General features: G+C 41.3%; 1 long non-coding RNA gene and 1 pseudogene across 1 annotated transcript; both read right to left on the bottom strand.

Moving 5' to 3' along the window:
• Positions 1-1,021: 1,021 nt before the first annotated feature.
• On the bottom strand, positions 1,022-4,686 carry LOC132631248 (subtilisin-like protease SBT3.6; annotated as a pseudogene).
• A 209-nt stretch (positions 4,687-4,895) lies between these two features.
• LOC132634091 (uncharacterized) lies at positions 4,896-7,736 on the bottom strand. The gene is made up of 3 exons (XR_009580038.1): positions 7,142-7,736; positions 6,190-6,255; positions 4,896-5,270 (listed from the first exon to the last, which is right to left on the bottom strand). It is a non-coding gene; the product is annotated as an uncharacterized LOC132634091 (long non-coding RNA).
• Positions 7,737-11,962: the final 4,226 nt, after the last annotated feature.

The raw sequence follows: 11,962 nt of genomic DNA, 5'->3' as shown, positions 1-11,962 counted from the left end.
TAATGATTTTTTTTAAAAAGCAAATTCACTAGGCGAGGTGACTAGGACTAGTCTTTTTATTTATCTAATAAGCAAAACTCAAAGAAACAAGTACAAGCGAAGAGGGATAGGCCTTACCTTACTAATCTTATTAAGGCGTAAAACACTTCTACTAATTAAGATGTGTAAAATTAAGGAGAAGAAAGAACTAAATATTCTATAATCATTATAGAATTTAGAACACACTCTAAGACTCTATGTTGATATTATAAATGATAATACTTAAATAGCGAAAAACTAAAATAAGCAATAATGTAGAGCCAAACCTTGTTTCTTTGAAATTATGAAATCTTCAAGGAGATGTTGCCCTATAAAAATCTGATTCTTCACCTTGTCTTGCTCCTCCAACCGCTCCAAATCTCTTATTCTTCACCTTGTCTTCTTCCTAATGAATCACCATAAGTCATTATCTCAATCGTCAAGGATGTGCTTGCAGATTTTTAAGCAAAATTGCATTAGTCTGGTCTCCATGCCAGAAACTGGAAGCACGTTCCTGACGATTGCAATGATGGGCAAACCCGGGTAAAGGCTTAAAAACATGACCCATTTTGATAATAAGCTTGAATTGGGTGATTAAGAATGTAAAATTCCCTAGCTTCTATAGCCGGGTGGAAACTGGATATAGGGTGCAATTTCTACAAAATTCTTAGACTTTCTTGTCTCCCGTTGTTTCTATTAACATTTATTGGCGTGGGATCTTTTCTATTTTGTTTTTACCTTGATATTTTCTCTTGCCTAGTTGGTAAACTAACGATTCTGTATGTATTTTAAATATCTTGCTGTTTGGATCTTCATGCATTTCATCAACTTTGCTGGTAGCTTAGAAATATGTTCTCCTTTTAACCAAAAAAAAAAAAAAAAAAAAGATTTTTTCCATTTTTTTTCCTGGGTACAACGTGCTTCTGATTAGCTTGATTTTTTTTTAAATCTTTGTGGACACAGCCATTCCAAAATGAATTCATCAAAATTTAATTTTATTTAAAGAATGCTCCGTTCCCCTTTACTTGGTCTAGTATTTTTAGTTTACTACTGATAATTGATACCAGTTTTTATAGTTTTGGACTTCAATTTTTAACTCACTGTAAGGGTTCTTTTGCTACGGATCATAGTAAAGGGAGGATAAAAAGTCTTATTTTGCATAGAAGCTCAGTAGAGAATCCCCTGGTACATACATAGATTACATAAGTACATTGAGATAAATAATTTATCATAAATTAGCAAACTCTTGCATCCATCCTTTACTCTAGCCTACAAGTTCTGGGAACTCGGTTCTCACAGATATAGGGCTTCTTACTTGGTGCACCCTGTAAGTCCAAGTTAAGCTCCCGAAATAATAGCCTGTGGTGTATTTGTGAGTGGTTGAAATGGTGAGAGTGAAAGAGATTTTCTCGGTGTTGGAGTTGAATATCAAAGTTTCAGGCTTTACTTTTATGGTAATGCCCAGTGGAGTCTCAATGATGGCCTTATATTTGGAGTTCACTGGTCCGACGTTGGTGATTGTTCTTCTAACACTAACTGTTTTCTTGAGACTAGGTATGGTTACAGAAGGAAGATTAACATCAAGAATCGAACGCCTCTTGATTGGACAAGATGCAACTTGATCAATGAGTATACCGATGGCACTATTGTTATAGCCCATTGAGCATAAATAAAAGGTTCCCATATCTTAGACCAGGCCGTGATCTTTTGCACCATTTGCATTCACGATCCCACCACCGAAATCAAACGGATCAACAATCTTATTTGGATTGCCCTCAGATACAATTGGTTCCCCAGAATGTGGGTCGGTTATAAATGCTGCATGCACATAATTAATTCAAACATTAGAATTTCCAAGACAAATTTATTTGGAAACTTGTTGGAGAAATGGGATTTTTCTAAAGACCTGTTGTAACAAGTGCAGACTTGATAGCAGCTGGAGACCAATGTGGGTGCAGTGACTTGAGCAAGGCGATAATGCCGGAAATGTGAGGAGCTGCCATAGACGTTCCTGAGTGGAATTCGTATGGAGTTTCTTCAGGAGGAATGGCAGCCAATATATTGACTCCTGGAGCTGCTATATCTGGCTGTAACATCCCACATTTACTTAGAAATGTTATGCGATATTAGAATTACTAAGTGCCACATAGTGTGCGAGATGCGTAATAAAGTCATACCTTAAGTATGGCTGGGGCAACAGAATTAGGACCTCGGGATGAGAAGGACACAAGATGTGTTGAAACAGGTTTCCCAACACGAGTTCGGGTTGGACTTAGCTTTACTTGTGCTTTCATGCATTATTTTTTAACAATGATTTTAAGCACCAAGCGAAGTGATTTGAGATTTTCTCTATGGCAAAAAGGAAAAGAATCTTCAGTTTTCGTTTACCTGGAGTATATACTGTAATCGAGTATTTGAGCTCCAACATCAGTACTTACTCCAATACTTGGAAAGTCAGAAACGAAATAACCTAGGGCTCTGGTTGGGTTCTTAGCAACAATTAATCCCAACCCTCCAACCTCCTGGACAACTTGTCGAGTTGATCGCAAATCTAACTCTTCCCCTTTAACAAGGAAGCAAAGCACTACTTTTCTAGCCACCCACGTATCATTTGAATTCAAGTTGTCGCAAAAGCTTCAATGTCCGTGAACTTAAGCTATTTTAGCTTGCAACAATAAAATTAATATAAAAAAAGATCTTTGAAGACAGATAATTGTCCCTTCAAATGAGATAAAATAACAAGAAAAATAGGGTTGTTTGATTTGGATATTTGTTGATGAGTTACAATATCTTATTAGGAACATACCGTTTACTTTCAAGATCAGAGCTTTCTGGATGTGCGATGCTGATAAAACCAGTCTTCTTTCCAGTATACAGGGATTGACCCTAAAGATAAGTCAGTTATAACAAATTAATTACAAAATTCTTTTAATTTATTGTTTTATTTTTTTTCTTTTCAAATATGCTAAATTAAGTAAGAGAACTTACAACAAAAGTCCGATTGTTGCCTAATGTAATGAGTGTCGGAAAGGACCTATCAATACTAGAAGCTGCCACAGTTAGAATCCATGGTGATGTATTCTCTACAGTTTGAGGATATGGTCCTTTGTTTCCTGCCGAACTAACAACTGTAATTCCATTCATGACAGCATGGAAGGATGCAAAAGCAATGGCACTTCGCATATCTACATCAGCATACTGAGGTGTTCCTAAGCCAAGGGATAGGGATAAAATATCAACTCCATCATGAATTGCTTCATCAATACCTATCATTATATCAGCAAAGGTACATCCTCCAGTAAACCAATATCAACACACCTTGTACGTAGCAATTCGTGCCTTAGGTGCACCACCCCTAACTGTACCATAAGCAAGTCCATGGTAACTTGCATTTGGTGAGAAGGATCCACCTGCAGTGCTTGATGTGTGTGTGCCATGTCCATTTTTATCCCTTGGTGAAACGAATTCATTCTTAAGAAAATTTGGATCCTTGATTATCGGTCGTCCAAGCTCTACTTCTAAACCTTTTAAAAAGTATTTTGCTCCAATTAGTTTCCTGTTACATGCCTTAGCTGCATCGAACTTAGTACCAGACTGACAGTGGCCCTTCCATCTTGAAGGTATTGGCCCTAGGCCTTTGTTATTGAATGCTTCACTTTCTGGCCATATTCCTGCATTTTGTGCAGGTTATCTTAGAGTTGTGAAAACATAATAAGTGACTTTGTACTGCATTTGGTACATTTTTACCAATACTATGCAATGATCTTTCCTTCTACTATACTAAATTATTGTCTTTATGAATGCACTAATGAAAGGATTGTTTTTCCTTTGATCCCACATAAAGAATCAGGAAAAAATAAAGAAAGAGTAAAACCTGAATCAAGGACACCTATGATGATACCATCTCCCATGTTGGCTTGATGAAGGAGGTTTGTTGGAGGAGCAGATGTGGACAGGCCAAGGTAATCCCAACTTCTTGTTGTGTGCAACTTGTAAAAGTGATTCGGAACTACATGGAGCACATCAGGTAATTCTGCAACAGATCAACAAAAGGAATGCGTCACGAGAATGCAATTGAATTCAGTGTTAATTAGCTTTTATGTGCCAATCGGAACCGAGACACCAAATTTAACCAACAACTATTTCATTCAGGGGCAGAGCTACAGTTATTTGTAGGTTTGGCAGAGCCAATAGCTTTGATCCAAACCCTGTATTTATGTTAAAGATCCGTTCAATATGTATAAATAATTTATCAGAACCCAATAGACTGTCATTTTTTGGAATCCAGAAGCCATAAACTTCAATTCCTGGATCTCCCTTTTGTTATTAACAAAATTTCAAAAGTCCTATTTTAATAACTCGAGTAGAGAGATTGCAAAACAATTTACCTGCAATCTTTTGGGCTTGGGATTTCGTTAACTTGGCTGCAAAGCCGGAGAAACCATGTTTTTAACTATAGATGATTGAATCTCGTGCAACTTCTTGAGTTCATCAAGAGAAAACATAAAGTTGTGAAGGAGTAATTAATAGTTTGCACATATTAGTTAGGAGTTTCAAGTATAGAGGAGGCCAAACAAAATCAATATGTTTATCTTTCCTTAGTTACCTTCCCAGCACTGAAGTAAGTAATTGATGGTGAGCTGATGTTGCGAGTTCAACATCATCGTGTTGTCACGACCCAACCCCGTAGGCCGTGACTAGTGCCCGATCTGGGCACCCGAACCCATCTATCAAATATTATCTCAAATTCTATCAACTCATTCTAGTATATGGCGGAAGCCGACAAGACTTTATTTCAAATTTAGGTAATTTCCAGAAAATTTCGGCAGAGTTTCCTTTGTTTTACGGACTATCCAATATACCCTGCACGCAGAAAATACCAACAAAAGCCACACAGGGCTAACCAAGCAATATATAAACATATGCGGACCGGCCGCCTCGGCGTATAGGATCGCCCAAACAACATATGCGGACCGGCCGCCTCGGCGTATGGGATCGCCCAAACGACATGTACATACATCCATACAAAAAGACCCTAACCCACAAACATGTCCACAGACCTCTAAACAGACCGACAGAATCATATGACGGGACAAGGCCCCGCCGTACCCATGAACGAATATATACAAATGCACTAATAAATATATATATATATATATATACCAAAAGTATAAGCTCCGGAAAGAGAGAAGCACTCCGAATAGCAGAAAGGGTGTCCTAAACAGGTGGATCACCAGGCTGTGCGTCTGTACCTGCGGGCATGAAACGCAGCCCCCGGAGAAGGGGGTCAGTACGAAATATGTACTGAGTATGCAAAGCAGAAGGTACAGAAATAAATCTAAATAATAATCGAATCAGATATATAGAAAATAATACATATCAAAATGTTTATTTCCAAAGTATAAATTATGCATAGGGCACTGGAAAATGTGGTCGCCCGCCTGTCGATGGCGCCACAACACAGCATAACACCAGAAAGTTTCAAATCTCCGAATCCCCGTCACACATCACAACACAGCATAACGCCAAACACAGCATAACGCCAAACATAAGTGGAACCCGGCCCTCGAGCAAGGAGCACGGTGAACCATAAACACAGCATAACACCGGAATATATCAAAAAGCGCACGACAACAGAACCGGCCCGGGAACCGGCGAACGATATCATAGTAGGCACGAGCGGAGTAGTGAGGAATCATATGCATAAAATCATTATTATAAATCCGAAGGATAAGTAAAATAGTCATATTTGAAATCGGAATAATAATTATCACTTTTTGATTCAAAGTTGTCGAATTTACATAAAGGGCGTCGCTGGACCCACGGACGAGTATAGACCCGAACTGAGTCCGCCTATGAAAAACATACCCATTATACATCAAGAAAACTCCTATAAAAATTATTGGAGCGATCCGAGCCTCTATGCGAAAAATATGGCATTCAGAGATTACAAAATTCCTTAAAGCGAACATTTTCTATGCGAATTTCGGAAAGCGATTACTTCAAATACATCATGGTTCATATTTCATAAAAACATACATAAGAGTGCCAAAGAATATATATATATGGATCATAACATGCTCGGATCTCGAATTTGGAATTCCTTTAAAGCTCTAATCTAGCCTATGTGAAACTAAGGCATGCCAAAAGAAGGAAGGTTGCTTTACATACCTCAAACGCTCTCCAATATGATCCAACTCAAGCTAAGTCCAAACTATGATTCGGGCTGCCCAAGGTCTACAAACCAGCCATAAAATGCCAAACATTATCTAAAGACTTTTTGGGCATTAAATTCCAATTTCGCCCTTAATCCTACAGAAATCCGGGCAGCATTTCCCCTGTAAATAGGCTACCCCGAGAATTTAACTCGCTCAAAATCAACAACAACAACCACAATAACCAACCTAGTAACATTGACAACCAATCCGAAAAGAAAAATAATAATGGTAGCTCTCTTTTACGCCATTTGACAACTTCCCAATTATTCAATTCCATGGCTTACTTTAAAGCCACAATATCGTTCGTACATTTGATTATTAACCCAAACCCATACTAACAACATTCAAGGGCATTCTAAGCAATTCATACCACATTTCCAACAACCCGAATTTTTTTTTTCCAAGCTGGCCGAAAACAGCCCCAACCGAGACAGCCCTTTAAAAAAAAAAATTCTTCATTTCCAAATCATGGTTTGTATCCTCAAATTACATTCTAACAATGCTATCTCATCAATATACCAATTACAATAAATATACAATAACCTCCAAAAACAGTCCGCACATTAACAACATCATTTTGAGTCAACAAACATTCATTTCCAACATAAGATTCATAGCGACGGCGATTAAAACATTAAGCGACGTTCATTCGTTCATCGTCATATAATGTGACTCATTTCAATCAACACTATATATACACATATATGGATGATTCTCAATTGTTCTTCACCTTACAATGATCCCAATCAACTAACTAAACATTAATTCATAATTTCAATCACAACACAACAACACCCATCACACGACCCACTCCCAATCATACTATATTTCATGATTTCCAACCACTATAAGATACTACAACATGAATATAACCTTCATAACACAAAAACATAATGAATGCTTACCTTCCTTCTTCACTTCCTTCAATAGTTAGGGTTTGCAATTGGGCACAACTAGTGGTTGGATGACCCAAACAACTCTTCCACGTTACTTAGGGACTTCTAAATAGTTGATTTATACCAAGGAAATAATTTTGGGGTGGCTTGATTTGGATTTGGTTTTTCTTGGTTTGTAGCCGAGAGGGGTGTTGAAGGTGGTCTTCAACTCCTTGATTTTTTTTTTCTAAGTCTTGCAATGGGGAAAAGATGACTACTTGGTCATACTTTAGGCTCATATAGTTGTTGTCCAAGTGTCCTTGGCCCACACATGGAGTGGACCAATTAAAATTGGCCACACAATGTGTGGGACCAATTCCCATTTACATGGCCACCAAGGAATTTTTTTTTTTTTTTTTTTTTTTTTGCACAACATTTTAATTCCAATTTTATGAATTGTAGTCCCAATTTTCCCTAAGTGTTCAATGCCATCAATTTCATACATGACTTATATCTCAAATTAAAATCAAATGGTCAAAAGTCCCGACTTCAAATCCCGGAAAAATCTTGGCCTTAAATTATCATAATTAATCCGGGTTGTCCCAATGTATAAAAATACGGGACGTAACATCCTCCCCCCCTTAAGAACATTCGTCCTCGAGTGTTGGATTAGTTCTACGGATCTTACTCAAATTCGGGGGAGTTGCTTTTATAGCCATCACATACAAATCATTCATAAATCAACATGGTCAGACAAAGAATTTGAATTACCTGAAGGTACTGGGAATAAGTGAGGATACTTTTCCTTCATCTGCTCCTCAGCCTCCCAGGTAATTTCTTTGCGGTTATTATTCCGCCACAACACTTTAACCGAAGCCACATCTTTATTCCGCAACTTTCTCACCTGACGATCCAATATGACTATAGGCTGCTCCTCGTAAGATAGCTCCTCTGTGACCTGTATCTCATCTGAAGGAAAAATTCTGGAAGGGTCACCAATACATTTACGAAGCATAGAAACATGGAATACCGGGTGAACCGCTCCCAAGTCAGCTGGCAAATCCAATTCGTAGGCCACCTTGCCTATTTTGCGAATAATCAGATAAGGCCCAATATATCTGGGACTGAGCTTTCCTTTCTTGCCAAATCGCATAACACCTTTCATCGGTGACACTTTCAGGAACACCCAATCGCCAATCTGAAACTCTAACGGTCGACGTCGCTTATCGGCATAAGATTTCTGTCGGCTCTGGGCTGCCAACAATCTTTCTCGAATAAGTTTCACCTTATCCACGGCCTGCTGGACCACATCTGGGCCAATCAACTCAGTCTCCCCAACATCAAACCAACTGATCGGTGATCTACACTTCCTGCCATACAAAGCCTCATATGGTGCCATCTGGATACTGGAGTGGTAGCTGTTATTATACGCAAACTCAACAAGCGGTAAATGGTCGTCCCAGCTACCCCTGAAATCAATAACACAGGCACGCAACATATCTTCCAATGTCTGAATAGTGCGCTCGGCCTGTCCGTCGGACTGGGGATGGAAGGCTGTACTCAGGCTCACCTGGGTCCCCAATCCCTCCTGAAACGATCTCCAGAACTTAGCTGTAAACTGGGCACCTCTATCGGAAATAACAGACACAGAAACTCCATGAAGTCGTACAATCTCCCTGACATAAAGCCTGGCATAATCCTCAGCTGAATAGGTGGTCCGAACCGGAAGAAAATGGGATGATTTCGTCAGCCGATCAACAATAACCCAAATAGAATCATACCTCCGTGGAGTGCGAGGTAGACCTGTAATAAAGTCCATATTAATGATCTCCCACTTCCACGTCGGTATCTCCATCTCCTGCAATAGCCCACCGGGCTTCTGGTGCTCAATCTTAACCTGCTGACAATTTGGACACTGAGCAACGAACTCTGCTATATCTCTTTTCATACCGTCCCACCAATATAGGCATCTGATATCATGGTACATCTTCGTCGACCCTGGGTGAACAGAATATCGGGCGTAATGTGCCTCGCCCATAACCTGTCGCCGCAACCCTGCAACGTCAGGTACACACAATCTGCCTCTGTGAAATAACACTCCATCAGGTGAAATCTCAAACGGAGTCTTCTCCTGTGCCAGAGCTGCGTCTCTGTACTGTGCCAGAATAGGATCCTCATACTGATGCCGCTTAATATCTTCTGTAATAGAGGACTCAGCAATACCTCGAACAGAAACCCCAACATCTCCAGAATCAGCCAAGCGAACTCCAAGACTAGCCAACTGATGAATATCGCGAACCATTTCTTTACTCTCTGATGGCACGTCTGCTAGGCTGCCCATAGACTTGCGGCTGAGTGCATCCGCCACAACATTAGCTTTCCCAGGATGGTAGAGAATATCAACATCATAATCTTTTAACAACTCTAACCACCTCCGCTGTCGCAAGTTCAGCTCCTTTTGCCTAAAGATGTACTGAAGGCTCTTATGATCTGTATAAATATCAACGTGAACCCCATATAAATAATGTCTCCACATCTTCAAAGCATGAATGACCGCGGCCAGCTCCAAATCGTGAGTAGGATAATTCTTTTCATGTTTTCTGAGATGCCGGGAAGCATAAGCTATCACCCTGCCGTGCTGCATCAACACACATCCCAAACCAATACCAGAGGCATCACAATAAATCACATACCCATCTGGACCCTCGGGAAGAGTCAGGACTGGAGCCGTAGTCAACTTCTCTTTCAGCAACTGGAAGCTACGCTCGCAAGCATCTGACCACTGAAACTTAGCTCCCTTCTGAGTCAGTCTTGTCAAAGGCACTGAAATGGAAGCAAATTTCTCCACGAATCTCCGATAATAACCAGCCAATCCCAGAAAGCTACGCACCTCTGTCGGCGTCGTAGGTCTAGGCCAATTCTTTACGGCCTCGATCTTCTGGGTATCCACCCGGACGCCATCAGCCCCAATAATATGTCCCAGAAATGCCACTGAAGATAACCAGAATTCACACTTAGAAAATTTAGCATATAATTCCTGGTGCCGAAGTGTGCCAAGTACCGTCCTCAAATGGTCCGCATGCTCTGCCTCTGACCGAGAATAAACCAGAATATCATCGATAAATACGATCACAAACATATCCAAGAACGGCCTGAATACCCGATTCATCAGGTCCATAAATACTGCTGGGGCATTTGTCAGCCCAAAAGACATAACTCTGAACTCATAGTGCCCATATCGGGTCCTGAATGCTGTCTTGGGAATATCAGCCTCTCGTACCCGTACCTGATGGTAACCCGATCGCAGGTCTATCTTCGAGAAGTACCTGGCACCCTGCAGCTGATCAAACAAATCATCAATCCTGGGGAGGGGATATTTATTCTTGATGGTTACCTTATTCAACTGCCGATAATCAATGCACATCCGCAGCGAGCCGTCTTTCTTCCTCACAAATAATACCGGAGCTCCCCAGGGTGACGCACTAGGCCGAATGAAACCCTTCTCCAATAAATCTCTCAGCTGCTCTTTCAATTCTTTCAATTCTGCAGGTGCCATTCTGTACGGAGGAATAGAGATAGGCTGAGTGTCTGGCAACAGATCAATAGCAAACTCTATCTCCCGTTCGGGAGGAAGACCCGGAAGCTCATCTGGGAATACATCTACAAATTCATTAACCACTGGGACTGACTGAAGAGTCGGTGCCTCTGCCTCTAAATCATGAACACGGACCAGATGATAAATATACCCCTTTCTGATCATTTTCTCAGCCTTGAGGTATGAAATAAACTTACCCCTCGGCGATACTGTATTACCTGCCCACTCTATAACTGGCTCCCCTGGGAATTGGAATTGGACTATCTTCTTTTGACAATCAACATTAGCATAGCAAGAAGCTAGCCAATCCATACCCATAATCACATCAAACTCGATCATATCTAACTCCACCAAATCCGCCTTAGTGCAGTGGCCACAGATAATCACGGAACAATCTCTATAAATCTGACTGGCTATAACAGAGTCCCCTACTGGTGTAGCTACCTCAAAAGGCTCTATCGGTTCAGATTCTATCCCAATTTTATCAGCAACGAGTGGAGATATAAATGATAATGTAGAACCAGGATCAATCAATGCATAAACATCACGAGAGAAAACCAGTAATATACCTGTGACGACATTAGGCGAAGCCTCCTGGTCCTGTCTGCTGGCTAAGGCATAAATGCGGTTCGAAGGACCGCTAGAACCTGAAGCTCCGCCATGACCCCTGCCGCGGCCTGCTGGTGCTGGAGTACCTCGCCCCGCAGGGCGCATCGCCACCGAGGCTGAAGATGAACCACCGGCTGACCCGGTAGACTGAGCTGAACTGCCTGTACCACCTCTAGCCGGACAGTCTCTCATCTGATGGCCCTGACGGCCGCAAACAAAGCATGCACCCGTAGCTCGGAAACACTCTCCCGGGTGCTGTCTCCCACAGTAGGAACACAAAGGTCTGGGTGGCCTCATCTGACTGCTGGAACCTCTGTCCAACTGTGAACCTGAAGCCCTGGAGCTCGGGCCTGCCCCTGAATATCCGGCACCCTCGGATCTCCTGCCGGTAAACTGTGGGGGTGTACCCCGTGATGACTGAGAAGGATATCTGCTCTGCTGCTGCTGCTGAGGCTGTCTGCCTCGGAAATCTCCAGAATAGCCTGCGGATCTGGCCCTCTTGGGCGGCCTCCTGTCCCGATCTCTGTTGGAATAATCAGCTCTATGTCGGTCCTCCATACCCAGAGCATAAGCCTATAGTCGGGCAATATCCATGTCTGTCTGCAATGCCACCGCCATACAGCCATCAATCAAGTAGCGGTCTAACC

Source organism: Lycium barbarum, chromosome 3 (genome assembly GCF_019175385.1).
Source record: "Lycium barbarum isolate Lr01 chromosome 3, ASM1917538v2, whole genome shotgun sequence".
Lineage (NCBI taxonomy): Eukaryota > Viridiplantae > Streptophyta > Magnoliopsida > Solanales > Solanaceae > Lycium > Lycium barbarum.
Note: the sequence above shows the minus strand (reverse complement) of the source record. Positions and strands in the feature narration are given on the sequence as shown.